The sequence below is a fragment of the Paroedura picta genome, chromosome 5 (assembly GCF_049243985.1).
Source record: "Paroedura picta isolate Pp20150507F chromosome 5, Ppicta_v3.0, whole genome shotgun sequence".
Taxonomy (NCBI): domain Eukaryota; kingdom Metazoa; phylum Chordata; class Lepidosauria; order Squamata; family Gekkonidae; genus Paroedura; species Paroedura picta.
In genome coordinates, this window is record NC_135373.1 from 83665408 (window position 1) to 83691812 (window position 26405).

The 26405-nt window shown below is 43.9% G+C and overlaps 1 protein-coding gene and 1 long non-coding RNA gene across 3 annotated transcripts in view; one reads left to right on the plus strand and one right to left on the minus strand.

The window, feature by feature from the left end:
- TRHDE (thyrotropin releasing hormone degrading enzyme) overlaps positions 1 to 26405 on the plus strand; it is a 309348-nt gene that overhangs the window by 23476 nt on the left and 259467 nt on the right. The gene's annotated exons all lie outside the window — the stretch shown is intronic.
- LOC143839098 (uncharacterized) lies at positions 13508 to 19625 on the minus strand. Its single transcript, XR_013231605.1, has 3 exons — positions 19547 to 19625; positions 13911 to 14189; positions 13508 to 13786 (listed from the first exon to the last, which is right to left on the minus strand). It is a non-coding gene; the product is annotated as an uncharacterized LOC143839098 (long non-coding RNA).

Genomic DNA, 26405 nt, shown 5'->3' on the forward strand with positions numbered 1-26405 from the left:
TTATATTCTTTAGAATCTCAAAGACCGTTTATGCACTGGAGGTTTCATGCCAGGCTGCAGGCTGGAGTTTTAGTCGTGGCAGGTTGCCCCACCTCTTCCTGAACCCACACAGGGGAGCCTTTGGCCCGGTGCACCTCATCCAACCCCAATTTGTGCTCCTGCATGGGAGCTGGGGCAGTGAAGTTCCCAGTGCATAAATGGTCTAAGAGATGCATACGAGAAGAATTTTGAAGAGAAGTGTTTGGTAAGAATTGTGGGGTAAATTCATTCAGGAAAATGAAAGTTAACTTACTTTCTTGGTCCATGTGTGTTTGTTTTAAGGGCTGTATGAGAACATTTTTCAGTGGTACTACAGGGAGTACTCCAATTCCAAATTACTGCGATTTTTTCATGTAAGAAAAGCACCTAAGTTACAACCTCTGCAGCTATAAATCACTAAGCGTATTTGCCCTGCAAACTTCACTGAACCTGAGTGTTATGTTAATACAAACTCACTGAACAGATTGCATTTTATGCCTTCAAAATCTATTGGCAAAAGAATATTTGTGAAGTCAATCAACTGAGCAGAAACTGAAGTACAGCTTCTGTAGAAAGTATACCAAAATCAGTTTCATGCCAACACTGCACCAGCCATCGCCCTAGTCCATGTGAGACCTCCCTGATGTAGATTACTATAATGCCTTAACAAGGTGAGATTCAGGCTCTCTGGGTGTTTGGGGAAAAGGATAACATTTTTAAAAACCTGCTGTACTATTACCAGTCTGCTGTTTTTGTTTTGTTTTATGTGGTACATCTGCTCACCCATAAAGTCTATTTCAGCATTATTTATTTATTATTATTGAAGTAATAATGACTAATGGGAAGATATTATTAGGACTGTAATAGCCCAACGGCTAGCAGTAAAATCTATGGCAGTGCTTCAGACTCTTTGCCAAGCTGTCAATAATAAAAATTCCCCCCGCCCCCCCCCACAGGTACTTATTTCCATTGCTGAGAAATAAACTAATTGTGGTTTTACATTACTTAAAAATGAATAGTGCAATGACACATTCCTGGGGATACTGAACTGTGTCTGTAGCAGTCATTTCCGAGCAGCTAGCGAATGACACTCTAACCAGTGCAAAGTCAGGGTTTCTATTGAATAATTCATTATGTTTGCATTATTTGTTGTTTATTAGAGATCTCCCTTTGTAATAGCTCATTTCATACAAATACTTTGTAGCAACATAAAATGTGCTTCAAAACATTGTCAGTCTGCATAGAACAGTAGTCTAGTGGTAATTTAGGGCATTTCCGCATGCAAAATATAGCTGGACAGCCTCTGAATGTTGGTGGCATATTCAGCCCCCTCCACATGATGTCACCTACATCCAGAGGCTGCCCAGCTGGCTCACAATATTACCATTTTAAATTTGCGATGTGCTAAATCCAGGAAAGTGGATTTATCACTCTAAAACGCGTGAGCCACTGGTGAGCAACCAGTGAACAACCAGAGAAAAGAACGTATGGAGGGGGAAACGCGTGATAGTCTCAGCAGCATTGTCCTGCTCTCACTCCCACCTACCCCCTTCACTTCCTGCCCAGTGAGGGAGGCAGATTCCCACCTTGTATCAGTTAAACCTCCACTAAGGTTCTCTATAGTATTTTTTAAACTAAGTGCCTCCTTCCCTGCCTCCTCTCAATTGCCAGACCCCTGTCCCTTCTACTCTTTTCTCCCCCCCCCACTCTGCTGGTCCACCCACCAGCCACTCAGCCATTCCCTTCCCCGATCGCCTAGGATCCCTGCTTTCCCTTCCTTCCCTGATCGCTTCTTAAGTGAGAGCGCTGCAGCCACCACCATGCTGCCTGCCGCACCACCTGCCGCACCACTCAAGCTGCTACCTTGACACAGGTGGAAATCTGCCTTCCTTTTCAAAGTTTTTCATCTATTCCCAGACATCTCTTATCCCTCATCTACAGGATGTTTTTATCTTATTTTATTCATGCTTTAAGAACTATGATTACCTGATAAAACACATCTAGAACTTCACAAGATGATGGGAAAGTTGGCAGGTACTGTAACAAGAATTAAACACTGCTTTTTCCTCCTAGCCATGCAGTCTTCACTGGCAGTCTTCAAGCAAACGTTGGATACACACTTTTCTTGGATGCTTTAGTATGCTTAGGGCTGATCCTGCGTTGAGCAGGGGGTTGGACTAGATGGCCTGTATGACCCCTTCCAACTCTATGATTCTATGATTCTAACTGTTCTCTCCTGGGGGTTCTTTGCCAAACAGGAAAGACCACAAGAGCTTTGGATCTCTCTTAGAACACTGGTAGTGGGAATCTCAAGACTGGCCACTAAATGAAATGCTATATGGGACAATGAATAGCTGAGGTCCAGCAGACATCACTGGCACCTGCCTTGTCTTAACTCACTTAACCTAAATGCACGTTAATTTCTGAACTTGGGTTAAAACTAAATACTTAAAGTAATATTAGGGGTATTACAAAATTAATCTAAATCTGAGTTGATGGTCAATACACCCAGCTTGGATATGCTAAATGGTGGAAGACCTTTATGGAATGAGAATGATCCTCTTCCTACCCCTTGGTTAGTTGTTAGTGGGAGGGGGGTGTTAGGAGGTTGAATTCTGCCATGTTCTGGCCTTTTGTGGGTTTTGTTATTGTATGTTTTTATGTCCAGGGGGGTTTAATGGGGTTTTATAGGGTTTTTAATGGACTGATTGTAACCCGCCATGACCTGGTTCTGAAAGCGGTGGGTAATAATTTTAAGAAAAAATCCTGTGGCTCATTTCTGCTCTGGTTAGCTCTATATTAGCAGATACAAGGGCATTCCCATTTCCATCAGTATCTTTCTTGCTGTTTCTTGAGCCTTTCTCTTTGTTCTTTATGTCTTTTTTGTTTGTTTGGAGTAAAATGTGGTGGGCAGCCTGGCTATGCTCCAGTTGGATATCCTTAACAATGGCTTCCTGTTCCTTCTCATTATGACTGGATGGGATATCCTACTGCTGGCATGGAATCCTTTTTAGTGGAATAGATGTTTTGCCATCTGGATTAGAAATGTAGCATTTCCAGAAATCTTGAATCCTGGAATCAACACTGTTTTTTTTGCATTTTTTGGTGTAGAATAAAATAGCAAACAACATCAGAATAAAAATCTGAAATTTGTCCAGTTTTTACAATATAAAATGCATCATTTATAATGTGAAATTGTACTATTTGATGAAATACCTTAATTTTCTACAAGCTTAGTGGTAAATAATATTTGAGAGAAATAAAATGTTTTCCTCAATGTACAAATATTTAATTTTCTGCCATCTGAGTGGGAGGGGGGAAAACTTTTAAATGATTTTAGTAAACTAAGGAAGCTTATTCAGACAGAAATTATCTCTTACAGTCACAGCATGAATGCCAGCATTTTACATATCAAGTTAAATTTTATAACATTAAAAACTGACAATTTACAATTATCAAATGTATTATAGCATATCCATTGCTGCTGAATTTGTTTACATTTAAACAATATTCATATAGAGTCTTGAACTGCAGTATACATTGGAATTAACTGGGGGGGGCAGGAGAAAGAGTAGAGGCTACAAGGCAGCCCCCTTCCTTCCTTCCTTCCTTCCTTCCTTCCTTCCTTCCTTCCTTCCTTCCTTTCCTTCCTTCCTTCCTTCTTTGATTGACACTTTTGCCAAGTTGCCAGCCCCCAGGAAGGCTACATTGCAGGTGTGCATCCTAGCACCCGTTGTTTCTCTGGGTGCAATGGGCTTTTCTTCTACTTAGTAATAACAGTGGTGGAGAATTTGGAGCAGGAAAAAAACCTTCTCAAAACAACCTTACCTGAAGCTGCTTTTACAACTCTCTCCTTTTCTTGATGCTTTCTGTCAGGCTTTGAATATAACAAACTTGCTACTGAAACATGTCTCATTTTCTTAGCTTTTCAGAGTTAATGTTATGTCACAGAGGACGGAAGGTTTTTTTTAAGTGCCCTAAAAGTTCCTTTCACTCAGAGTAGACTGTACTTTGTTAAAATTTGATTTTAATGCTTCTTGATTTTTTTTATAACTACCTAACGTCTTTGGGTATGATGGTATACTTTAGAAATGAATTAAAAGTAGGTTTGTAAAATAATGGCAAGTGGGTGTGCATTTAACAGAGAACAACACCAAAGTTGCAGACATGTGAATCTGATATCAGAAAACCAAGTAGGCTAAGGCCTATGTGTTGCAAACAAACTGCCTATTGTTAATGATCTCACTTGAAATTTGCAAGCTGAATGCACAAGGAAAATAGTGTGCATACATAGTGCTTACTCCTTCAAAAAGAAAATTCTTCTCAGTCAGCAGTTGTAGTATACACATTATTTAAATGTAAAATTTTATTATCATAAATTCTGCTGCTCTGTGAATTGAATAGCATTTAATGCAAAGAGTTAGGAGCCACATTTAAATACTTTACCCCTTCCAGTAATATTAAGCAGAATATGTGCAAATGTATAGAGTGGAATTTTCATTACAGTCTGCTTTATGCAAGGACTTCATACATTATATTAATTGTGTGATAACCATAGTAATCTGAATGTCTAAAGCTGCTATGATTATTTATTCCATGATGAATATCTTGGATCAGTATCCAGTATTTTAAGCAGTATCCAATAACAGAAGCTAATTAGAGAGGTGAGAAATACTCCAGATGTTGGTTGCTGTCAAAACTGAACGTGTGGATATAGTCCAAGAGTTCCTTCGCTTATTGATTATATCTGGTGCTCTGAATTTTTTGGGGGTTGCTTTTGAAATCTTATATGGTGTTATGCATATTCACATCCTGTGTTCACACTATAATTGACCATATTCTGTCAATTTTTCTTGTGGCAAATAGTTATTAGAGTAAGTTTTGGAAGTATTTGAAGATGGGCTTAATAATATCAAAATTACTTTTGGGGGAAATCAGTTGAAGAAGAATTGGTTTTTATACCCTGCGTTTCACTGCCAGAAGGAGTCTCAAAGCAGCTTACAATTGCATTCCCTTTCTCTCCCCACAACACCGTTGAGAGAGAGTTCTGACAGGACTTTTCTGTGAGAACAGAATTATCAGGACTGCAACTGGCCCAAAGTCACCCAATTTGCTGCATGTGGAGGATGGGGAATCAAACCTGGTTCACTAGTTTAGAGTCCATCACTCTTTAACCTCTGCACCCTGCTGGCACCAAAGCAGCATGGCTTGGGGACCATAACAATGATTCAACTACTAGTAGGTTTGCCAAAAGATCTGGAGAAAAATCTCCTGTCCCTTTAACACAGGATTAATGAGTGGCAGTGAGCAGTTGAAGCTTTTCATGGCATGACACAATGGCCCCATTATGCACGGCCGCCGAAACGGCGATTTCGGGGCACATGAAAAACTTGGAGAGGGAAGACACGAAGCACACTGGTTATGCACGGGGCGGGCGTGACGGCGGCAAAACCCAGAGTAACTGATTATGCACTCGGCGATCCCGGCGCCGCTTCTGGTTGCGCCCCGGTCACCCGGAAGCTGCGCTTTCCTTTGCGTTTTGCTAACACGGCTTTTTTGTGGCATGCACTGAAGCTGCGCCCGGTTGTAGCCGGCTCCGTGCGTTATCGGTGATTTTAGTCGCCGCCATTCCACCCCGAATGTGCGTTATTCCCCCTGTGCATAATGGGTCAATCATGTAAAATTTGGTTGGGAAGCATAGCTGTGTACATGCCTACCCAGAGCCTTTCCCCTTTCCACCCCCTCCAGGCCCATCATTGGCCATTTGGGGGGGGGGTCAACATTACCATATATGGTCTTATAACCTGATAAGGGTTTAACAAATTTAAAACATATACATATATATGTATAAATTAAACTCCCATTTGGGAAACCCTTCATGCCTACCTGCAGGACTGCTTGGGTGCTTAAGCTCTGCGGGTATGAATCTACTGGTAGTCCCAAGCCCTTGGGACAGTCGCCTGGCCTAGACCCGGGCCAGGGCCTTTTCGGCACTGGCCCCAACTTGGTAGAATGAGCTCCCGGAAGAGCTACAGGCCCTGTCAGAGTTGCCAACTTTCTGCAGGGCCTGCAAGACGGAGCTCTTCTGCCAAGCATATGGTTGAGGCCAGGCTGGGGTTTCGACATTCTATCTGGACTCCCTGTGCCCATCTGCTTGATCTGATGCCTCACTCCCACTAGGAGAACAGCAGGATGATTGCCCCCCGGTTCAACGTGGGGAATAGACAGCCAGTGGGCTCCTTTTTTTTGCCTGCCGCCTGGTATTTATGATTTTATGTACTGTTATTAAGGGAATAATGGGGTTTTACTGTATTTTTATTCTTTTATTATTGTAAACTGCCATGAGTCCAGTTGGGAATGGCGGTATATAAATTTAAGAAATAAATAAATAAATAAACATATAAATAAATAAGAAATCGTGGGGTTGATGAAACTCTGGTTGAGAAAGCCTGATCTATAGGCTCTTAGGAACAGAGTGGGAAGAGGCTAATTAATTGCAGGAATTTGTGCAGAGTGGGAAGAGGCTAATTAATTGCAGGAAATTGCACAAAACCCCTGTGAAGAAATAGTTGGGAGAAAGCAGTGGCTTATGAGTCAAAGGCAAATATTGTCAAGCAGAAGTCCTGAAGGAGATTGCACCTTTAAGACCAACACAGTTTTATTACCTCTTGTATTTTCATTCAAGAACTTGCCAGATACAGACCTGCTTAGCTTTAACTAAGTTGCTGTACAATGTGCCTTTCAGGGAACAACACCCAGGGAACTAATCTTAAACCAGGATATTCTGAAACCTTTTAAATGGGTACCTATGTGTTCTACCCATCAAAAAGAGGAAACATACTCTGGATACTAGACATGCTACTTGCTCCTTGTAGTTGAGAAGTTTAAAACTGTGATTTGCTTATGTTCTGCATATTTTTCTTTTTCTAGTGCCTTCACGTAGCAAGGAATGACTACATAACCCTAAGAAAAGAGACAGCCAATGTGGTGTAGCAACTAGGATGTCAGCAAATTAGGGAGACCCATTTTGAATCTCCACTCAGCCATGGAAACTTGCTGGATGATTTTGGGCCAGTCTCTGTTAGCTTAGCCTACTTCACAAGGTTGTTGTGAGGGTAAATTGGAGGAGGGAAGAACAATGTTGTAAACCTCTTTGGATCCCCCTTATGGACAAAATCCAGCATATCATTATCTAAATTTAAAAAGCTCAGCATTTTTATATGGATAAAGGCAATCTTTACAGTCTCATTGTAGGACAATGGAAGTAAGCATATTCTTGCAGAAGTGTGGTGAGCATATGTCAATCAAGCCAGATTTCCCGCCCCTACCATAGAGCATTGTTTCAGCTGAGTGAAAATGGAATTGTGCAGGTGCTGTTGTATTCACTAACATGACAGATTTGTGAGGCAGGAAAGTGAAGTGTGTGCACTTTATTTATACATAGAACAGCTTCTTTCTTAAAGACATTTTTTTTTTAAATCAAGGATGAAGAGATCAGGCCGACTTATCACTACTGTAGTCTTGGTTGTACAGCTGAAACTGATTTCAACTCTGTTCAATGATATTTGTCACATGATTTTGGTATCACCATCTTTCAGGTTAAATTTATAATCATGGGCTCTTGAAATGAGCAGTTTTAATCTGTAAAGGAGGGGAGGAATTAAAGGTGATGCAACACATTTGCATCAAATGATAGTCGTCGTGTGATCAGTCTAAACCAGTCCCTAAGAGGCTGATCTCCTGTGACTTTGGTTTTGTTGATGAGACAGTCAGGGATGCCAACTGAACTGGAAATTGATGACTGATTATTGCTGGTCAAGATGGAGGAGCTGACAGCACAACTCAAGAACCATCATCCATCTTACTCTGGATGCGGGCACATCTCTCCTTTAATTGTGCTTCAGAGTTGATTGCATGCTGCCCGACAAGTTTTTTCCCCATCCTTTTCTGTTGAATCATCTGCAGCCTGCCTGCTCTTTCCACAAACGTATCTGTACCAAATCCTGGCTTTGGCCATTGTAAATAGACATGAAATGTAATGCCTTGATTACATCTGATGGCTGAAATGCCTCCATAAAAGTGCTGCTTTTGTCTAGCCCAGTCCTGTACATATTCACTGGAACATAGTTATTGTGTTCATGGGGACTTACCATTTAGTAAGTTTGAACATGATCATTTAGTTTTGAAGATATTCATGTAAATAGCATAATGCATGAACTACTTCTAAAATCTGCTTAATTTGGGTACTCCTACCAATCATACAAGGCAACTGAGCATAAAGGGTGCTGTTTGACTGTCAGGATCATCTTCCTTCTGGGTGATTTGGCACATAAAGGGTAAATGGGGACCTTCTTATTAGCACGGAAGTATTCTTAGTGGGAAACTTTTTGCTTTAGGAATGCATGAATCCAGTAAAGAGTGCAGCTAAAAACATTGAATGTTTCTAGCTGCACTCAATACAAAGTTCAAGTTGCATAAGCATGACATATCCCCAATCTGATTGGCCTGCTGTGGTAGAGTGAATGCTCCCTACTGGAATCCCATGCCACAAAGGGCCAATCAGGTAGGGGTTGTCCCTGCCAGCCAGAGTGTGGGGTCAAGCCAGCCAGAGAGCAGGGTGGCTGAGAGGGAGACAGGTGCTGGGCTGCAGGCCAGCCCCAGGGAGCCCTGTGGGACCTTTACGACCAGCCACCTGCCCAAGATCTTGGGGATGGGAGGGCAGGAAATGGCCAACTACCTGCTGGACAGGGCCGCAGCATCCTGGAGAGGCCTCTGCAGGATCTGCCCCATTCTGTTGCAGCTGTGGGAGGCCTGGAAATGGCTGCCTGCCAGCAGTATGGGGCCCACAGTGGCCTGTAAGGGCCTCTGTGTGGACTGCCCAGTTTGGGGGGGGAGCGCCGGCAGAAAGACCATACAAATGCCTCCTGCCAGTCCAACCGGGCCCTCTGCGGCCTGCAAAGACTTCAGTGCAATGCATCCAGGGGACCAGGATGGACCCACAAATGCCCCTTACTGGCTCAAGCAGGCCCTCCACAGCCTGCACAGGCCACATCATGGCCCATTTGAATCAAGGGAGGCTGGAAGGCCCTGCAAATGCCCCCCCCCCGGCCCAACCTGATCTGGATGGGGGGGTTGGAAGTGCTCCCAACATTTCTTCTTTTCTCCATTCCTCCATTCTCTTCCTTTCCCCTCCTCCCTCCTTGCCCCTCCTCCCTCCCCCTTCTGTCATTCCTTTTTTCTTCCTGTCTTCCTTCCTTCATCCCCCTTCTTTCCTTTCATCTTTCCTTCCTTTGTCTTTCTCTTTTTTCTTCCTTACTTCCTTTACTATGGGCCTTTTTTAAAAAAAAAAAAAAACGACCCATAGCAACGAATCTAGGTAGATTCGTTGCTACGGAGAGACCCATCCAGCTGCCTAATGTGAGCTGTCGTTTGATTGTATGATCGTTTGCACGCTGCCTCGAGTGATAAAACCCCCCCCCCTCTCACGGGCCCGATTTTCGGCTGAATTTATTTGTAAAAAATAAAGGGACTTTATTTCAGCAAACGGGCTTTTCAGTGGTTTGTGCTTAGTGACTAAAGGTGAAGGACTGAAGCCAGGGAAGCCTCTAAACAGAAAGAGGCTCGCCGGTGCGTTTATCCCCGCTCGCTCGGAGAAAAAAAATGGCGATCGCTTCGCCGGAAGTTTGGAGGAGAGAGCCAGGGGGAGGGACTTTGAAGAACCAGCAACAATGGTAACGCACAGGTCTTTAGCGCTACTGTTGCAGATTGGTTGCAGGAGTGTATCGCTATCCGGAGGGTGAATCCACTTTTCTGGATTCCCCTGAAAGCGCCACAACGAAGCGCTTTTTGCTGATTGGTTTCAGGATTGTTGCAGATTGTCTACGACGTCGTGGGTTATAGCAAATTAGTAACGTTTCCAAATAGCAACCATTCTGCTACTTTGAAGCCGTGCGAAATGGCCCTATGTTCTCTCCTCCTTCCCTCCCTTGCACCATTTCTTTTATCCTTCCTTCCTTCCTTCCTTCCTGCCTGCCTGCCAGCCAGCCAGCCAGCCAGCCACCCAGCCAGCCAGCCAGCCAGCCACCCAGCCACCCAGCCACCCAGCCACCCAGCCACCCAGCCGTTTTCTCCAGAATGACTAGTACTTCGAGATCAGCTGTTATTCCTGAAGATCTCTCGGCCACAACTGGATGTTGGTGACGAAGTTGTCTTAGTATGTAGAGTGGAATGGGGGAATCAGACCTGGCCCTGGAGATTTGAGTCTGCTACTACTTCTTCACCATACTGGATCTCAAGATCAAGCAGGGAGAGGAGGGCCAGCACACAGTACAAGTTTTCATGGTGCATTCCTGGGAGCCCCTAGTGTGCATATGTCTTCATATGTATCTTTCCACTAGAATAATGCCCAATCATATGCTGCCGACACACCTGCTACCTGATTGGCCCTTGGGAAGGTCACTTGCCTCCCCTGGAGAATCAGTCAGGTAGGGGACATCCTACTCCTGACTGCATCTCCCTCTGCCTTCCACCAACATGAAAAGCCAGTAGTCTGGTGAGCCAGCCTCATAGGGTGTCTGGACAGGCAGCTGGGCTGGCAGGAGAGGCTGAGCTGCAGGCCATCTGGCCAACCCCAGGGAGGCCAGTGCCTTAGCAGCCATTGCCCAATTCAGGGGGGGAAGTCAGGGAAGTTAATGCTCACCCCTGCCCCCAAGCAGCCCTTCCGTGGACTTCCCAGGCTTTGGTGGCACACACATGGGTGGGGGGAATGCCAGGGAGGCCCTGTCAGTGCTCACCCCCACCCTAAGCAGCCCCGCTACACCCTCACCAGGCTTTGGTGGCGCCTGCACAGGTCAGGGTGGGGGGCAGAGCTTGTTGCATTTTCCTCACAAATGGCTTTTTTTTGCGTGTGTGTGTGTTTTTTTGTATGTATATTGTGCCTGAATTCTTGGGAATAATAGGTGGTGTAAGAGTAATCAACTTGTTAAATTCCTGGAACTGTTCTTTATTTGTGTTTTGGAGGAGCTTCTATAAGAATACAAATGGTGGCAAGTCTCTTCTGTATTTTGAGAGAATATTTTTATAGCTAAATAGAGGTATGTATGTTTACAAAGTAAACATACTAATCTCCATTTAATATCTCAGTCACTAAACAACTGGTTCGTGCTGCAGCAGATCACAGAATCAGACTCTAGCAATTCTGTTCCAGTGCTAGGAAATATCTTCTGCCTGAGAGCTGAGAGCCATTTCTTCAGGTGCTGAGATCAAAGCAGCTGTCACTAGTGTAAGGAAAAGAGCCAATATCTGATCTTTATGCGGGTGTTATTTTAGGTTATGTTGAAGGAAGAGAAAAGAAGAATGGTGTTATACATAGAATTCAGTGTGGAATTCTGAATACCACAGGAGTCACCTGGAATCATAGTTCAGGGATGGTTCTGCACTTACATTCCCCCCCCCCCCCAGTTGCTAATGCTGCTGAATTCATATAGATCTGAACCCAGGTCTTCGACCTTCGTTTTTCCCGAATTGAAACAGACATTGCCTTCTACACTTAATTGTGTGACTGCTCTCTCATTTATTGGGGAATTTCAGAGGGAGGAGAGGAGCAGTATTTGTGAAGCTCCAGGTAGTACTGATGGAGCACAAGGCTGGAGAGGGGTTTATTTCCTGTTGTTTGTCTCCTCTACAGCCAATGCAAGTGGTGGCGGGAATGGAGCATGAGGCTGTTTGTTTATTTTTCTTTTCCTGAGTGACAGGGGGTGAATGAGGAACCAAGGCAACCCTAAAGGCGAATCTTGGCACATAGAAGTGTGGGCTTGGAGAACTGTCACTTTAGAAATGAGAGCAAAGTTGAGTCATAGGATTGCCAAATGTTGGACGCAACTAAGTGGCTACATCGTCCTAACTGTTTAGAAAACTACAATTCTATGGGCCAGATTAGCTAAGAGGACTGAGAAAAACCGTGATAGAAGATTGCTTCAGATAAGTATAGGGGTGCATTAAATTGTTACACATTTAGAAGAAGAAGCAGAAGCAGAAGAAGAAGAGTTGGTTCTTATATGCTGCTTTTCCCTACCCAAAGGAGGCTCAAAGCAGCTTACAGTCACCTTCACATTCCTCTCCCCACAACAGACACCCTGTGGGGTGGGTGAGGCTGAGAGAGCACTGATATCACTGCTCGGTGAGAACCCTTTTATCAGGGCTGTGCTTTAACACAGCGGTCCGCAAGCTTTCGGCCGCTGCGGACCGCTACTCCAGAGTGGGGGGAGAGGGTGGCCCGGGGGCCCGCGCATGCACGGCAGCCCCAGCGCAAACGCGCATGCGCAGACTGCCGTGCATGCGCGTTTGCGCCGCCACCATGCCAGTGCCCGCGGCTCCCCCTCCTGGCCCCTCCGGGCCGCCAGCAAATCGGCTGCTAAAGCGGCCGATTAGCTTGTGGCTCGGCAAGCTTCTCTTCCTTCCCCTCCCGAAACAAGAAGCTTGCCGGGCCGCGAGCTAATGGGCCACTTTGGCGGCCGATTTGCTCGCAGCCTGGCGAGCTTCTCGCTTCGGGGGGAGGGAAGGAGGAGCCGCGGCCCGGTGCCGGGCCGCAGCCCGCGGGTTGGGGACCACTGCTTAAACATTTAGATGTTAATGTGTGAGTTAAATATATATGTACTAGAAATAAAGCCCATTTTATGTCTGAATAAAATGGGCGCTAGGAGCCTGTCTTCTCTCGGCACCGGGAGTGGCCTCACCACGGCGAGGCCGTTCCCGGGGCCGAGAGAAGGCCGGCTGCCACCCCCACCCTCCTCGAAGCCCAAAACGGCGAGGATGGCCACGGCGTCATTGGGGCCGCAGAAGCCTCCCTCCCCCATCCCCCCCACGGAGCGGCCTACCGTCAGGTCTCTGTTGTGGCGGCGGCTCCTCAGCAGGCGGGCGGCCATGTTGCAGCGATGTTGGGGGCAGAGTGTGGGGTGGAGTCCGGGGCGGGCCACGTGCGCCTCCCAATTGGCCACTTGGCCCCTGAGTGGCTCTCGGAGAGTGCAAATCAGGAGCTGCTTTGCTGCTCCTGATTGGCCCTCTCCGAGTTTTTATCCCGGACAGGTCCCGCCCTAACTCCTCCCCCAGAGACCTTACTCCTTTATTTATTCCGCGGCGCATTGCCTGAGGGTGTTTGTGTGTGTTATGGGCTGTCATATTGTTTCTGACATGGTGACCCCTGTCATATTCACCTCGGCTCATGTAGTGTTCAGCTTGATCAAAGTCCCATGGTGCCTTTGATGTTAGGGGATACTTTCTGTAATAACACAAAATGTGTAAAAACTAACTGGTGGGGAGGGGGGAGAGTTGAATTCTATTACTGCTCAGGTTTTCTGTATGAAGCTTTGGGTTCAAGAATGTTTTGATGAACCTGTTAGTATGTCTCTCTGAATAAACTGCAGAAAAGTTGATATTTCAAGCTTTAGTTTCCTTTTTGGAAGAATTGCCACAGGACATGACAGCCCCATGAATTAATGACTTTCAAAATGTCCTATCTATAGGAGCCTTGCGTAAATTGAGTAAATCCATCTCATGTTGGGTCCTATTAGATACTAACATATATATCATTAGGTGGAAATGGTACTAGATCAGTTGATTTTTTTTTCTCAGGATACTACTGCTGCCTCTGCTACACAGATTTGTCTTGCATTATCACCTCCAAGGACTTGCATGATTCCACATATTTTGCCCAAGGGAAGAGTGACCTGATTAGACTAATCCTGCCCTTGGGAATTCTTCTGTAAAAACCCTGAAATGAACACAAAAGGACATGACGAGTATCAAAAGATCATCAAACACAGTAGAACAAAGCAAGATCTTGTACTAAACATTGTAGTAAAACATGTTCTGCTGCTTCAAACATGGCTACCCACCTGAATCTATCAAACAGTAGTTTGGCTAGGTCACTAGACACACATTCCATCAAAATGGAAGGTCCATCAACAGGTGTTTGAGTAGCTGATGTGAAACTTTGGGAAGCCCAGATATTTTTGTCTGCATGGAGAACAGTTCGGTGAAGAAAGTTCTCTGAAGAAGTTGGCACAAATGATCTGATATCAATATTACCTAGAAGTCTGGTGTGTCTTTCCTAAGATTCTTGTATTGCTTCATTTTCTTCAAGTGAAGATATTCAGGGAGTGGGGAGAATCATACTGGTAATAAAAAAACACATAATTCCCAAATTTTCAAGAGAAGCAGAAGGAAGGCCATTTGCTTTTAATAAATGTGCTCCAGGGCACTAAAAATATGTCAGCCTGGTGCTATATATGATTGTTGGGACATGTCAAAATAGTGCTCATTTCCAAGTAAGAGTGTATAGGGCTATAAGAAAACTATAATACCTTTGCCACATGAAACCCACTCTAAAATAGTTGGCTCTAAGAACCAATTTTTCAACTGTTACTAGAATTTTATCTTTAAAAGAGAGTTATTAATCTTCAGTAATTTTAAGCAGAAGGGTCAGCTTGGTTACTTTTTGAACTGAGAAGGTAGTTTCTTTCATTGTACAACATTAATAATAAAAAGCATATTGCACAAATGAAAGTTCTGAACATTGAAAAGCACTGAACACTTTGAAGGTTCTACATTCTCTTCTCTGAACCAGCATTATTAACACAAATAACATTTTTAAAGAAATTGATTTTGTGGGTGTGTAAAAAAATTCTATTTTCTGCTACATTGGATGCTCATTACATTTGATTACTACATAGCCTTTGCTGTCAGCCAAGTTGCACAAATCTTTAAACCACAAGAAAATAAGGTTTGAAAAAAAGCATCACATAAGTGCTGCCTTGAAAATTCCATTGAGTTTGAGATAGGCTAACAATGACATTTTGTATTTGGATAACATCAGAACAGCATCTTTAGCTTTCTGTAAGAATTTTGAGATAAAATATAAAAACAAAATCCACTTTCAAAACCCTTACTTTTATTTTTGGTCCATTTGTGCTGAACTGGTTGGGTGATCTATGCTCTGAAGTGGCATGGAGGGGGGATACCTTCTGGAAAGGAATTGCCTATACAGGGCAATTCTATATCTTGCTAGACCTAGCTGCAGGTATAACACATAATACTGTAGAACAGGTGTTTGAGTGGCTTGGTTCTGGCACACCTCTTTAATAGGACTCAACAAGAAGTTAGAGTTGCCAGTGCAAACCACAGGTTGAAATTTCTGATCACGTCAGCAGCTTTTCTGCATGGATGCTGTTTTCTCCCAAGTAGTGATCTCTGTATTACTGTGGGCCTAACAACACAGGGGTTATGCATACTGTGCTATACCAAGAAGCAACGTCTGTATTTCAGGACCCTGTTTGGATACTGGTATAAATATGCTAGCTTCTTTTATAAGGTGACCAGATTTTTAAAAAGATAAAACGGGACACCCGGAAGGGGGCCAGCCCGGCCCAAAGGTCAAGTGGGCGGAGGCGGCGGCCTAGACCCAGTTGAGCCCTCTCCCTCCAACTGGACTCACTGCCACTTGCAAGGATCCATCTGGTGTACGTGCCTCCCAAAATAAGCAGTAAATGGATAAGCAGTAAATGGATGCTGATAATCTTTACACAGCCCGCGGCTCCGTGTACTGCCGGGGGCTCCCTTGCCTAGCGCCCATTGTATTTATTTTACAGCGGGCTCGATTACTAGTAATTAATATAAAATGTAATATTGCGAGGGTGGGAGTATCCAGTACAGGTTTTGCATGCGCCCCTCTCTAACTTCCCTACCTGCTTGGAATTCCATGCCTTTTTCCTGCTGTGCCCCCCCCCTCCTCTTTTATCTGCTTCAGTCATGAAGTGGGGCAGGTGGCGGTGGAGATCCAGCCCGGGTTTTGCATGCTGCCTGCCCCCCCTGGTAGAAATAGTAATATTCAATAATTAAAGCTAAGGGAAGGAAGGGGGAGAATCCTGGATCAGGGCAACTTCGATGGGCCATGAGTGCTCTAAGCCTCCATCCCAAACATACATTTCCCTGTAGTTGTTTACATTTCCGAAACCAGCCCCAAGTGCAGGTAAGACCTTTGGCTCTTCCCTTCCTGTCCCTCCTGCGGCCAGCACCAGGCTCTTCCTCCCCAGGGGGCACCCATAACTCCTCATCTCTGAAAATAAACTCACATGTTTATTCTCTACCCTTTCTACCACACATTCTTTGTCCCTGCCCACTCTCATTTTCAATGGGTAACTTGAAACAGCATCAGAGAGATGCTATCTAACATAGTTTGGTTGTTGCTGTCACCTCCTTCTCTTGCCCCTTCCCAGTCAGGAGAAACCCAAGCGAGCCGGAATCGCAGACTGGCTTTTGATTCGGTAATTCCAAAGAAGGAAACGAGGAGCCGTCCAACCCCAAACAGTGGGCGAGCCTGCTGAGGTGGGCACCCGAGCTCATAGATATCAAGGAGGAGAGTGGCAGAGGGGAATTGTTCTGTGCAACCTGGAGAGCAATCATTGGCAGAGACCGTTGGAAGAGAGACCGTGGAGTGAATGACTTAGTGTGGTGGGGGAGGCGTGGGCTGGGCTCTTTGTGCACCTTAGTAGGGAAGCTGCTTTCTCCTTGGTTGGTTCATCACGAGGGCAACACTTTCGCCTCAAGGTCTAGTGGGACTTTTGGATACCCGGACGGGAGGCGGGACAATGTCCTCAAAGGTGTTAGTGTCCCACAGAAGTCGGGACCAATGGGCAGCTTATTCTTTTAGAAAGAAATTTTTTGCTTAGTGACAATCACCAGGTGGTGATGATATAGCATCATCATAATAAATTTATAAAAGGGAAACATGTACATTGCAGAAACATGAAAACAGAGGGTTCATTCAGGATTTTTAAAAAATTGTTTCTCCTTTGTCAGTTTGTATCATTCACTCATTCATTCATTTACATTATAACTTTTGTATGTGGTACAATACAATGGACATTCAATATAGATCTTATTTAACAGTGAACTTGTATCAGTGTAATATAATAACAGCGCTTAACAACCACCACAACAACAAAGTGTGATATAACAGTACTGAATAACAACAGTTTGATCTGTCTGCACTGTGGTCTGGTTTTCTGTTACTGCAGATTATGGGGCTTCTAGTTGGTGGTTCATATTGATAATATTTTGTATAGTTAACGAACTGAATAGAGCTGACCTATGGTCATGCAGTACCATATGCTCAACAAGGAGATCCTTGAGCAGCAGTGGAAACTGTAAGCAGTGATTTCTTGGCTGGGGGCATTGCCTGTTGTTAATGTTTTATATGGATCAATATTTAGAAGTACCAGATGACAAAGGAATAAACACTGAAACTTAAGAAAGGAGGGAAGACTGCTTCCATATATGTTGAATAATGTACTGTCAGTGCACTTGTGGCCAATAACAAGTTGATTTCCCTTTTTGTACTGGGAAATCTCATTGCAAATTATCAATGGAATGTGTTATCCACTGTGTGTGAAAGCAGGAAAAATTAGCAAAAACTGCATAAGACTTTGTTGTACGATGAAACTGAAATCTGTATAAGCAAACTGCTTGATGTGCCTAGATCCAGATATTATTTTAAATAAAGAATCTGTATTGTATCCTATTATTTTCTGTTTCTTCCACAAAATCTTTTTCTCTTACACAATGCCAAATTATTTTGTTTAAATTACATAGCACTAGAAATAAAGACAAATCCTATAAAAACTTTAAAGTGATGTTCATACTTTTCATGAGTATTGGGCACTTTTAAAATTATCACTATCCATATATGTTCTTAAGGCTTTTGAAGTTATAGCTTTGCATGTTAAGACTGTCGTTTGATGGATATCTTTTAATAAATGTTTAGGAACATAATTCAAAACACTATTCATACTTACTTTTAGAATTTGGAATCATTTAACTACTTGTTTGCTGAAATCAATGCAGCAATATTTTATTAAGGAAATAAATGCAGAAATAAGCAAGTTTGGTTTTTTGCTTCATTTTTGTTGCTATGTTTAATACTATTTTTATAACTATTTGCCATAGTACCTATGAAATGTAATGTAATTTTGAACTTAACTCTCTAGCCCCGGGACAAGATAGTTGCCAGCTCAGCTTGTCACTTGCAGGGATACTTCCACGCTTGGGTGGAGACAGATGGAGACATCAACTAGGTTCTTTTCACAATTATTTCTTTTCACAACTGAGAAAGTGTCTGCCATTAATTACTAACATAGACAGTTTTATTTCTCCAATGTTTTTGTGAACTACAACTGAACTCAAAAGGACTGATTAGCTGTTTTAGCAAAGAATTATCATATGATATATGTCTTAATATGGATATTATGACACAGTTTACTCATTTGCCACAATGTATTTTGCCTTTATGTCTACACTTATGATGGTTGTTCATTTAATCTGAGGAAGAGTGCATGCATTCGAAAACTCATGCCTTGAATAAATCTTTGTTGGCCTTAAAGGTGCTATTGGACTCAATTTTGTTGTATTTGTGCTTGTAGAACCCAGTGGCAAAAATGCCAGGACAAAATTTCTGTTTATATGTACAGTAAGGTGACCAGATTTTAAGATTGCCAAAGAGGGACACCATTGACTGTGTGTGTGTGTGGGGGGGTTCTATATGGAGCAACAAAATTTCTCATAGAATGCAAAAATAGTATTGTAATTTTTAAAAATTTCAACAATTAACAATTAAGTACAATTAAAACATCAAAAAAACATGTATAGTATTATTTTATTCTTTGGCATATTTCTCATTCAAGTGTTTTTTTTTTGGTAGATTGCTGTAGTTGCTTAAAAGGTGCTTTGTGAGAAGAGGGGCAGATGGCAGCGATAATGTAACAGTTATGGTGATGGACAGGATTGATGGCATCCCAAAGAGTGGCACAACATAGGAAAGATACACTTTGCTGGGTAGAGAGCATAGTTTACAACCTAAAGGAAAAAACATGCCATCTCTTTGATGTGTTAACATCCCTTGTTGACTGCTCTGCTTCTGGCAGGCTTGAACTCTAGGTCCTAGTGCCCAGATTGGCCAATGCCCTGTCAGTCCATATGGGAGGGGGATCTAAAAAGGGGAGCTGTTCCGTTGTTTGGGGTTCAAAGAGTCAGACAGACAAAAAAAAGTTCAGTGTGAATGATGGAGTATGGTGCTTGTAAATACAGTCCTGGGGAGAGGTTCACTATGCAACAGTAAGCCTCCATCTGAGGCTGCACCAAATGTTCAAGGATTGTAAGTTAAGTAACAAATGACCTTCCTTCCATTTCTTTTTATTTTGCTTAGCCCTACATGGAACTATCTTGTTGTTTGTGCCTTGTACTTAGTTCCAGTGAGTTTGTGTCCTGTAGCTACTACAATTATTCAGCTGAGGAGCCTTGCACATTCCTTGCCCTAGGGCTTGGCTGCTTGACAGCACTATTGTAAGATCCGTCTTGGGTATAATATCCCCTTCTGGTTAATGTCAGGTGAGAGGGGTAGTTAACTCAGGGGCACTGGAGATATGAGAGCCCCACAGTAAATTTTTGTTTGCCCTGCCCACTCTTTTCCCCAGCTCACCTCGTTTGCTTGCTTGCCCTGCCTGCCTGTGAAGAAGGCAGAGTCTGCTCTCTTCTGCAGCTTGCCTCCTTTGCTTGCTGGCCCCGCCCGCTCACTTCTCCGGCTCACCTTGTTTGCTTCCTTGCCCCGCCCGCTCACTTCCCCCCTTGCTTCGGTTGCTTGCTTGCCCCGCCCACTCACTTTCCCAGCTCACCTCTTTTGCTTGCTTGCACTGCCCGCTCACTTCCCAGGCTCACTTCGTTTGTTCGCTTGCCTCTGGACTGAAGTTGTACATGCTGCCATGCACCTTCCCTTCCCTCACAGGTCCTGCCTGTGAAGAAGGCAGAGTCCAGGCAGGCATGGTATGTGGGGTGGGGTGGCGCTTGAGCTTGGTGATGGCTGGGCGGCCAGGCTGAGTATTCACATTGCAGCTGGGTACGGGACTTTCTAAGTACCTGGTGGGACACAGGACTATTTTGCCAAAGGTAGGAATGTCCCGCAAAAAGTGGCACTAATGGTTACCTTAATGTACAGGTGTTCCAAGTGCTTACAAGTTGTAAGAAGAGCTTTGCTGGACCAGACTAATAGTTTACCTAGTGCAGCATCCTGTCTCATTCAGTGTCCCACCAGTTCCTCTGGACAGTTAACAACAGGGCATAGAGGTTGATGCCTTCCACAGATATTGCCTCCTGGCTCTGGAAGTCAGCAGTGCAACTTTGCCAAGGTGTCTTCCTGTTGCCATTTTAGTTGCTTCAGTATCCACGTAAGGCATGCAGATTGTGAAAATCATATTCAAATGAATTAATATTCTTACTATTTTAAAAGCTTTCATGAAGAATATCATGTTTCAAAGTGCTTGGTGTGCAAACAGTCCTTACCCAGATCAAGACACAGATGGACTCTTCCTGTGCTTTACCTCAAAATCTTAAGACCTCTTAGAACCATCAACAGATAATAGTGTATGAGACCTCAACCCAGTTTTTCATGGAGAAAAGCTCTACTCTAAGAAACTGTCCAGAATAGTAATGCAAAATAGTAATGTATTGAAGGAACCCATTTGGCTCCACCGTAGAAAAGAAAACTGTGGCATTCTATGCGACTTTAGTATATACTGTCTGAGCGAGTAAAACATCTTAGAAAAATACTTCATAGGAGCTTTCTCAGTGCTCCCGCCAAATCCTCATTTATTCTTTTGAAAGAACTCCCCCAAAGAAAAACAAACAAACAGATCCCCTTAGTTTTGAATGTTTATATCTCTTCCCTCCCCCCACGGTTTCTATAAGAAACTCTATGGAGGCTGTGCTTGTTTTCCCCCTCTGTTGTTAAATAGTTTGTTATGAAATATATTGTGCATAAGGGATAATTCTGTCAATTAGATATCTCTCCCATTATTTATGCAACTGTTTATTTTAATCTTCTTCTTTGCTCACTTTCACTGAATATTCTTTGTTAAGTTACTGTTTAACCCTGCTGGCTATTGTGTGCCAGGGCACATTTAAATTGCATACTAGCATCTTCAAGATTCAGCAAGGCTACAGGTTGCTCCTGATTATTCAGAGTTTGGTCTATCATTCTGTAGTCTGGGTGTGCCTCATGAGACAATGTTTTCATAGATTATAAGAAAGTGTTAAGTAAGTGAGTGATGAAGCTGTTACAGGACTGCAAACAGTAAAGAATGTGAAGGTAAGCAAGGGAATAACATCAGTCTGTTCTTCGTTTAAAAAAGCAAGACTTCTCAGGCAGGCATAGCTTGCTATATAATATCTTAGAGGAAAGCAGCATTCCCACAAAAACACCTCGGAGAGCCAATGCTGAAGTAACTGCATTGGTTGCAAGTTGCATTCCAGATAAAGTTCTAGGGGTACTTCCACACATCGAAAAAAATAGTGTTACACCAGTGTAATGGCATAGCACTAAATATTATCGTGCCTCTGACCATTCCTCACCTTGCCACCTCACTGTAGTCTGCTGCCTTTTTGTACTTCTTACACTCTGCAAGTGCTGCTGGAAATGGCGGAAGAGAGCAGTGTGGTTTATATGCGACTCTGTTCTGCCTGTCAATCAAGCCAGGCAGCCAATCCCTTTTCTCGTTTCTTAAAAGGTTCTGCGATGCCCACCAATTTTTTTAATTAGTAGTTCTCTGTTGAAATGTCTATGCATCTAATCATAATCATAGATGCACAGTGCTTTTTCTAACACCACTCCTTATGGAATAACCAGTCTTGAATCATTTAAAAATTAATCTCTTTTCTGATTTTTTTTTGGGGGGCGGGGGAATGTAGAGAAGCATGCTTTGTGTGACATTTTTGGGAAAATTTTCTTTTTGGCTTTGCCTGCACACTTGTATGCCTATTCATTGCTCTAGGCTAGCGATCCCCAACCTGTGGGCTGCGGACCACATGTGGTCCTTCGACTAATTGGAGGTGGGCCCCGAAGGATGGCTTCTCCCCCCCCAGCCCTTTACTTCAGTAAAAGGCGTTGAGTGGTCCCCGGTGAGTGGTCCCCAGTGTTGAGTGGTTCCTGGTGATAAAAAGGTTGGGGACCACTGCAGGCCATTCATGTAAAAAAAATCCCATCTCCAGGAGAAGGGAGAGGGAGGTGCGTACAAAAGCGGAACATTGGAGCCAAAAATAGCGCTTCTTTGCCTCCAAACATTTCTTTAGCATGTAGTGTGCTGGTTGTGCACTGGGGTAAAGCACTTTTAGTTTGGGGAATCCACTTCATGTGATTCCCCAACTAGCGCTTTAAAATGGAGGATGTAGCTAGCCATTTGCTGCCTGGATGTTGGATGCGGAATATAACGACTACCTAAGGTAAGCATTTCACTATATTTAATGAGTGTGGAAATGGGTATTGGTTAGGGTTGTGTTCTTGATGCCTGTGTGTGCACCTGGTTGTGCACTGCCACCAGCACCGCTCTCCCCCCCCCCCCCCCGCGTCACAGTACTGGCGGCTTCGGGCATGAAGGGCTGCTTCGGCGGCTGAAGCGCACAACCCTAGTTTTGGTGTTGATCTTTAAGGCCACTATTAGTCTGGGCCCAGTGTATGTGAGGTACTGTTTAACTCCTTATGTCCCTTGCAGTGCTGTCTACTCTGTGAATCTGCAAGCTCTCACCTGGCCCAATTATTTGGTGTACTTTGACCTTTGATTGCCCTTGAGGAAGGGCAACAAAATAGTAGTCAATTGGCTCTTGGCTATGAGGGATTAGTGAGCTTTTTCATGTACGAGGTCTTGTCAGTCCACTGTGACCTTCATGCTACCTTTAATACATAAAGGGAACTAGAGGCCCATTGGCCGCCAAGGGGGGAATATGTTTGATGGCTTCAGGTGACTCCCAGGCACTGAAGTGGATGAGTTGCTGGGGTCAGCGAGGGCGACCACCTGCCCCCTTGATTCCTATCCATCTTGGTTGCTCAAGATGAGGGACCAGCGGATAGTAGGCCATCTGGGAGAGATTATCAACCTCTCCCTGTCTATAGGGAAGTTCCCAGAGGTGCTGAAGGAGGCGGTGGTTCATCCTTTACTCAAAGATCCATTGCTGGACTCAGCCAACTACCACCCGATATCATATCTTATGTTTCTGGGCAAGGCAGTTGAAAAGGTAGAGATAGTGCTGGTCACCTTGGTGGATTATCTCTGGCACCAGCTGGATCGGGGTGATTTGGCCATCCTTGTGATGCTTGATCTGTCAGCTGTGTTTGACAAGGTCGACCATGAGTTGTTGGCCCACCGCCTCACCCAGGCTGGGATCTGGGGAACAGCCCTTCAGTGGCAGTGCTCCTTTCTCTGGAACTGGACACAGAGGGTGGCAGCAGGGGAGGAATGATCATGTCCTGACTGACTCCCTTGTGGAATTCCACAGGGCATTGTACTCTCCCCATTATTCAACATCTTTATGTGCCCTCTGGCACAGCTGGTTCGGAGTTATGGGCTGGAGTGTCACCAGTATAGAAGAAGAAGAAAAGTTAGTTCTTATATGCCACTTTTCTCTACTTGAAGGAGTCTCAAAGTGGCTTACAGTCACCTTCCCTTTCCTCTCCCCACAACAGACACCCTGTGAGGTGGGTGAGGCTGAGAGAGTCCTGATATTCCTGCTTGGTCAGAACAGTTTTATCAGCACCGTGGCGAGCCCAAGGTCACCCAGCTGGCTGAATGTGGGGGAAAGCAGAATCGAACCAGGCATGCCCACACTCCTAACCACTATACCCGCCCAGACCCCCCCCCCAGATACATTTGTCAGTTGTTTGAAAGCCATTGCTGGATGGTTAGAGTTGCCTAAAACTCAACACCTCCGTGATGGAGGTCCTATGGCTAGGGAGAAAGGCAGCAGACCAGGTAGCATACTTACCCACCCTGGCTGGATTGCAACTTAACATCTTGTACTCAGCCAGGAATCTGGGCATGATTCTGGATACCTCCCTCTCTATGAAGGCCCAGGTCACAAGGGTAGCCCACATGGCATTTTTACCACCTTCACTAGGCAAGGCTATTAACACCCTATCTTTCTCTGGACTGTCTAGCCACACTGATCCATGCAATGGTCACCTCTAGGCTGGATTTCTGTAACTCGCTTTATGCAGGCCTACCCTTGTCCTTGTCCTGGAAACTCTAGTTGGTCCAAAATGCAGCTGCTAGGGTCCTCACCAGTACACCTTGGAGGGCCCATATCCAGCCTGTGCTGAGGCAGCTGCATTGGTTGTCTGTGCTGACCCTGATCAGGTTCAAGGTTTTGGTGCTAACCTTTAAGACCATTTATGGCTTGGGCCCTGCTGATCTGAGGGACCACTTGTTACCTTATGCCCCCCGCAGGGCACTTCACTCTGTGAGTGCTAATCTACTGGAGGTTCCTCATCCCAAAGAAGCATGCCTGGCCTTTATCTGGGCCAGGGCCTTTATGCTCCTGGTCCCGACCTGGTGGAATGAGCTCCCAGGAGAGCTGAGGCCCCAAATGGAGATATTAATGTTCCATAGGGCCTGCAAAATGGAGCTTTTCCACCTGGTTGAGATCAGAACCAGTAACAACGGGACCCTCCTCAGATTACACAGTAATATCCAGCTTACTGCACCCTGGGTGATTGACAGCTGCAAGGATAGGGGGAAGGATTATACCACCAGTCTTGTTTTGTCTTCTTTTATCTTTGTTTTGTTGTTTGTTATGGGAAGGGGTTTTATCATGTTTTATGCAGGGGTTATATTGTACCCCACCACAAGTCCCCAGAGAGTGTCAAGGTAAAAATCTAAGGATAAACAAACAAACAAATAAATCTTAATAGGTTGGTGATCCCTGGTCCATGGGAGGTCCACTTGGCCTTGACCCAGACCAAGGAACTAATTCCTGGTCCCTACCTGGTGGAATGAGCTTCGGAAAGAGATAAGGACCTTCTCAGAACTATCACAGTTCTTCAGGTTTTGCAAGAGACAACTCTTCCACCAGGTGTTTGGTTGAGGACAGGAAAAAGAAGATCTGATGATTCTCTCCTCTACTACCCTGAGGTCCACTGGGTCAGTTGGAGGAGAAATTGTTGGTTGAGGGGATTTTACGGGCATTGTCAGTGTTTTATTGTATTCTATTTTAACTTCTTGTAAATTGCTGTGAGCTGGTTGGACTAAGAGTGATAGTCAATAAATAGAATGAATGAATAAATGAATGAATGAATGAAGATCATAAAGAAACGTTGTTCTAAAGAATGTGCCAATAGACACTGTTACAATTCATGGCAGGAATCAATGCTGTTGTAACAGATATCTTTCAAAAGACAAGCATGCATTTAAACAGTGGCATCCTAATCAGAGTTACATCCCTGTAAACCCATTGAAGTCAATGTGAAGGGTACAATTCTTTTCTTTTTTGAAAGCTTACTTGGATAATTTTGTAACCTGTCCCAAATACTTTGGATATCAGCTCTCAGGATCCAAAAAGATAAAAGACTCACAGTGACACATTGGGGATATATATAATGAAAAATGCTACTAATAAACAGGAGTTTTGTTGTTGTGTATTTCTGGTAAGAAATATATCCAAAGTACTGAAGGTTTTCCTATGGAGAGTTTGATGTAAATGCCAACATACACTTCAAGTAATTTCCACATTAATAAATATCTGAGAATTTTCTGTATTGGAAGTTGTTTGATTAATAACCCTCCAGTTAAATAGGAAGTGTACACCATTTTTTTCTGTTTCAGCTGAAATCATCCATAATTGGCTATTTTAATACCTGTTCTGCAGATTGTGGGTCACAAGTTTTAATGGTTTGCTTAAAATATTTGTCAAAGTATTATATAGCAGGGCTTAGGTTGTACTATTCTTTCCTTGTTAGCCCCGGCCATTTTAGGTTCCCTGTGTGTGTGAAAATGCCACTACTTATCTGCATTTCTGCTGGCTAGTCAGTTAATCACTTTGATCCCTAGTTGAGGCCTTGATCTTTTTCAGACTGAGTCCTGAGATATGAATAGTACTCTAATTGAGTCAGCCCTTCAATTTCCTCTACTTATTTATACTCTAGAAGCTATAATTTGCCTCTGAAGTTTCTTTTCAGATTCTCTTTATATTTTGACACTCAAGTTACTTTGGCAGAGGGGGGAGAGAGAACTGGGCTCCGTTTTTCTCTCAGGCTAGTGAGTCATGATTTTAGATTTCCTTAGGCATGCAAAAACTTCTAGGTATTTGCATATGGCAATATTATCTATTTTTCTCTCATGAATATCTTCATTCAGTTGTGTAGATTTAAAATTTTTGATCACTTCAGTTGCAGTGAGGGGGAATATCTCCCAGTCCTACAGCTTGTTCACTTGATAACACTTCCCTGTGTATTTAATAGTTTTTTTTTGTTGTTGTTGCAGCCCATATAAAATGTGGGATTTAAATTTTTTTTCTATTTC